The sequence below is a fragment of the Narcine bancroftii genome, unplaced genomic scaffold (genome assembly GCF_036971445.1).
Source record: "Narcine bancroftii isolate sNarBan1 unplaced genomic scaffold, sNarBan1.hap1 Scaffold_116, whole genome shotgun sequence".
NCBI classification, from domain to species: domain Eukaryota; kingdom Metazoa; phylum Chordata; class Chondrichthyes; order Torpediniformes; family Narcinidae; genus Narcine; species Narcine bancroftii.
In genome coordinates this window covers 129,646-135,043 of record NW_027211851.1, presented here as the reverse complement: position 1 = coordinate 135,043, position 5,398 = coordinate 129,646, and the positions used below count along the sequence as shown (strand labels likewise).

The following is a 5,398-nucleotide window of genomic DNA, read 5'->3' as shown; positions in this document are numbered from 1 at the left end:
GGCAATGATGAAGCGAAGAAGGAAGGACATAGATCAGCTGGTTGAATGCTAACAAATCAAACCATTCACTCAATGTCAACAATACAATGGATAAGATTTTGGATTCAGCAGGAAGTCAAAAGAACACGACCCAGTCTTCATGGAGGTCTCAGGAGTGCAGATGTTCGCGAACGTCAAATTCCTAAGCATTAAAACTCTGAGGATCTGTCATGGAGGCTCCATGGTGATGCTTTCACAAAAAAGCCTCACCATTGGCTATACTGTGAGATGTACCTGAGGAGATTCATTATCGCAATGAAGACACACCTTAACCTCCACAGGTGTACTATGCAGATCATTCTGGTAGGATGCATCACTGCCTGGTCTGGAGGTGCCTTGTCTCAGGAAAATGATAATTTCGAGAGGGTGTTTAACTCTCCCTGTAACATCACAGGCACCAGAATTCACTCCAGTTAGAACCTATACATGACATGCTGTCTTAAAATAAAAGTCTCTATCATGTAAAACCTCCACCACACCAGACAATAACTTCCTCACTCTACTATCATTGGATGAGGTACTGGAGCCTGAGGAATAGAGGTGAATGCCACAATGACAGTTTCTTCCCTGATGCCACCAGTTCCTGTATAATCAATGAGCCAAAGACACAGCCTTGCTTTTTTGTGCACTGTTAACTATATTTTTAAGTCTAGTTCTGAACGATGGTTATAAGATTAATGTTTTCTCCATCCTGCTGCCTCAAATCACCAAATATTAGGACATGTTCTTGACAATAAATTCTGATTCTGAACCTGACAAGATATGAAAGGTATCTTCACAAAAAGTGGAAATAGGTGCATGAGACCAAAAAATATGTAAATAATTACCTTCCCAGCAGGAGGCACACTGCACATCCGGCATCCGGATTGAGGCTCTTTCCACATCCGGCAGGAGGACTATTCCACATCCAGCATCCGGCAGGAGTCCCGTTCCACATCCGGCAGGAGGCCCATTTCACATCCGGCATCCGGATGGAGGCCCATTCCACATCCGGCAGGAGGACTATACCACATCCGGCATCTGGCAGGAGGCCCAATCCACATCCGGCTGGTGGCCCCTTTCATATCCGGTACCCGGCAGGAGGCCCATTGCTTCAAAGGCATGAGGCTCCCTTTTAAAATATTTTCAGTGGCCTTTACAGAAACAGGAAACAAACAGAAGCCATTAATCAATGGTAATACATAAAAAGGAATATTCAGATAAAATACAAATTATAAAAATAAATTGATCATGTCTAACCATTATATCATAACAAACAGAAATAAAGTGATAAACATTTAAACAATTAAAACATATGTCTAATAGAACATGATTTAAGGAGTATACTATACTCAAAATTCCTTCCCCTTCCCTTCTGAAGTTCTTTAGTGAGTACATAAAATTTCACTACCATTAAAAAACACAAACATATAAAGCAAGGTCCCAGTGATTAAATGTTACAAAAACTTTGAATTAAAGTGCCCATGGACATAGAATGTTTAAATGTGAATCTGTGGAAGAACATCTGATTATTCAAAGTTAGGCCTGCCACCATATCACAGAGTAATTGAGTGTTTTTACGGGCAACAGCATCTTTTCAACTCATCAATATTAAACGTCGAGCAACAAGGGAGGCAAAAGAGACTGCATGTGGTTAATTCATAGTTCAATTCATTCAGGTAGTCTCTGTTGATTCAAAAGGAGCAATATTAGATTAGTTATCAACTTCAGGACGTCCTTCAATACCATTGTTCCCTCAGTGCTGGTCAAAAAGCAACTAACTTTATCCCTCTGTACCTCACTCTGCAATTGGATCTTTGACATTCTCATTGGAAGACCACAGTCAGGACGAATTGGAAACAAGGTCTCTTCCCCACTGATCATCAACACAGGCGCAGTCCAAGGATGTGTCCTTAGCCCCCTGCACTACTCTCTGCAAACCCATGACAGTGTGTGGTGAGCCATAATTCCATTGCTATCGACATGTTGGCTGATGACACCAGAATGGTCAACAAACAATAAATGGCAATGATGAAGCGAAGAAGGAAGGACATAGATCAGCTGGTTGAATGCTAACAAATCAAACCATTCACTCAATGTCAACAATACAATGGATAAGATTTTGGATTCAGCAGGAAGTCAAAAGAACACGACCCAGTCTTCATGGAGGTTTCAGGAGTGCAGATGTTCGCGAACGTCAAATTCCTAAGCATTAAAACTCTGAGGATCTGTCATGGAGGCTCCATGGTGATGCTTTCACAAAAAAGCCTCACCATTGGCTATATTGTGAGATGTACCTGAGGAGATTCATTATCGCAATGAAGACACACCTTAACCTCCACAGGTGTACTATGCAGATCATTCTGGTAGGATGCATCACTGCCTGGTCTGGAGGTGCCATGTCTCAGGAAAATGATAATTTCGAGAGGGTGTTTAACTCTCCCTGTAACATCACAGGCACCAGAATTCACTCCAGTTAGAACCTATACATGACATGCTGTCTTAAAATAAAAGTCTCTATCATGTAAAACCTCCACCACACCAGACAATAACTTCCTCACTCTACTATCATTGGATAAGGTACTGGAGCCTGAGGAATAGAGGTGAATGCCACAATGACAGTTTCTTCCCTGATGCCACCAGTTCCTGTATAATCAATGAGCCAAAGACACAGCCTTGCTTTTTTGTGCACTGTTAACTATATTTTTAAGTCTAGTTCTGAACGATGGTTATAAGATTAATGTTTTCTCCATCCTGCTGCCTCAAATCACCAAATATTAGGACATGTTCTTGACAATAAATCCTGATTCTGAACCTGAGCAGATATGAAAGGTATCTTCACAAAAAGTGGAAATAGGTGCATGAGACCAAAAAATATGTAAATAATTACCTTCCCAGCAGGAGGCACACTGCACATCCGGCATCCGGATTGAGGCTCTTTCCACATCCGGCAGGAGGACTATTCCACATCCAGCATCCGGCAGGAGTCCCGTTCCACATCCGGCAGGAGGCCCATTTCACATCCGGCATCCGGATGGAGGCCCATTCCACATCCGGCAGGAGGACTATACCACATCCGGCATCTGGCAGGAGGCCCAATCCACATCCGGCTGGTGGCCCCTTTCATATCCGGTACCCGGCAGGAGGCCCATTGCTTTAAAGGCATGAGGCTCTCTTTTAAAATATTTCAGTGGCCTTTACAGAAACAGGAAACAAACAGAAGCCATTAATCAATGGTAATACATAAAAAGGAATATTCAGATAAAATACAAATTATAAAAATAAATTGATCATGTCTAACCATTATATCATAACAAACAGAAATAAAGTGATAAACATTTAAACAATTAAAACATATGTCTAATAGAACATGATTTAAGGAGTATACTATACTCAAAATTCCTTCCCCTTCCCTTCTGAAGTTCTTCAGTGAGTACATAAAATTTCACTACCATTAAAAAACACAAACATATAAAGCAAGGTCCAAGTGATTAAATGTTACAAAAACTTTGAATTAAAGTGCCCATGGACATAGAATGTTTAAATGTGAATCTGTGGAAGAATATCTCATTAATTCAAAGTTAGGCCTGCCACCATATCACAGAGTAAATGTGTGTTTTTACGGGCAACAGCATCTTTCCAACTCATCAATATTACACGTCGAGCAACAAGGGAGGCAAAAGAGACTGCATGTGGTTAATTCATAGTTCAATTCATTTAGGTAGTCTCTGTTGATTCAAAGGGAGCAATATTAGATTAGTTATCAACTTCAGGACGTCCTTCAATACCATTGTTCCCTCAGTGCTGGTCAAAAAGCAACTAACTTTATCCCTCTGTACCTCACTCTGCAATTGGATCTTTGACATTCTCATTGGAAGACCACAGTCAGGACGAATTGGAAACAAGGTCTCTTCCCCACTGATCATCAACACAGGCGCAGTCCAAGGATGTGTGCTTAGCCCCCTGCTCTACTCTCTGCAAACCCATGACTGTGTGTGGAGAGCCATAATTCCATTGCTATCGACATGTTGGCTGATGACACCAGAATGGTCAGCAAACAATAAATGGCAATGATGAAGCGAAGAAGGAAGGACATAGATCAGCTGGTTGAATGCTAACAAATCAAACCATTCACTCAATGTCAATAAAACAATGGATAAGATTTTGGATTCAGCAGGAAGTCAAAAGAACACGACCCAGTCTTCATGGAGGTGTCAGGAGTGCAGATGTTCGCGAACGTCAAATTCCTAAGCATTAAAACTCTGAGGATCTGTCATGGAGCCTCCATGGTGATGCTTTCACAAAAAAGCCTCACCATTGGCTATACTGTGAGATGTACCTGAGGAGATTCATTATCGCAATGAAGACACACCTTAACCTCCACAGGTGTACTATGCAGATCATTCTGGTAGGTTGCATCACTGCCTGGTCTGGAGGTGCCATCTCTCAGGAAAATGATAATTTCGAGAGGGTGTTTAACTCTCCCTGTAACATCACAGGCACCAGAATTCACTCCAGTTAGAACCTATACATGACATGCTGTCTTAAAATAAAAGTCTCTATCATGTAAAACCTCCACCACACCAGACCATAACTTCCTCACTCTACTATCATTGGATAAGGTACTGGAGCCTGAGGAATAGAGGTCAATGCCACAATGTCAGTTTCTTCCCTGATGCCACCAGATCCTGTATAATCAATGAGCCAAAGACACAGCCTTGCTTTTTTGTGCACTGTTAACTTTATTTTTAAGTCTAGTTCTGAACGATGGTTATAAGATTAATGTTTTCTCCATCCTGCTGCCCCAAATCACCAAATATTAGGACATGTTCTTGACAATAAATCCTGATTCTGAACCTGACAAGATATGAAAGGTATCTTCACAAAAAGTGGAAATAGGTGCATGAGAACAAAAAATAAGTAAATAATTACCTTCCCAGCAGGAGGCACACTGCACATCCGGCATCCGGATTGAGGCTCTTTCCACATCCGGCAGGAGGACTATTCCTCATCCAGCATCCGGCAGGAGTCCCATTCCACATCCGGCAGGAGGCCCATTTCACATCCGGCATCCGGATGGAGGCCCATTCCACATCCGGCAGGAGGACTATACCACATCCGGCATCTGGCAGGAGGCCCAATCCACATCCGGCTGGTGGCCCCTTTCATATCCGGTACCCGGCAGGAGGCCCATTGCTTCAAAGGCATGAGGCTCTCTTTTAAAATATTTTCAGTGGCCTTTACAGAAACAGGAAACAAACAGAAGCCATTAATCAATGGTAATACATAAAAAGGAATATTCAGATAAAATACAAATTATAAAAATAAATTGATAATGTCTAACCATTATATCATAACAAACAGAAATAAAGTGATAAAC

The 5,398-nt window shown here is 41.7% G+C and overlaps 1 long non-coding RNA gene across 1 annotated transcript; it reads right to left on the bottom strand.

Moving 5' to 3' along the window:
- Nucleotides 1-871: 871 nt before the first annotated feature.
- On the bottom strand, nt 872-5,167 carry LOC138750321 (uncharacterized). The gene is made up of 3 exons (XR_011349259.1): nt 4,951-5,167; nt 2,909-3,213; nt 872-1,172 (listed from the first exon to the last, which is right to left on the bottom strand). It is a non-coding gene; the product is annotated as an uncharacterized lncRNA (long non-coding RNA).
- Between the last annotated feature and the right edge of the window lie 231 nt (nt 5,168-5,398).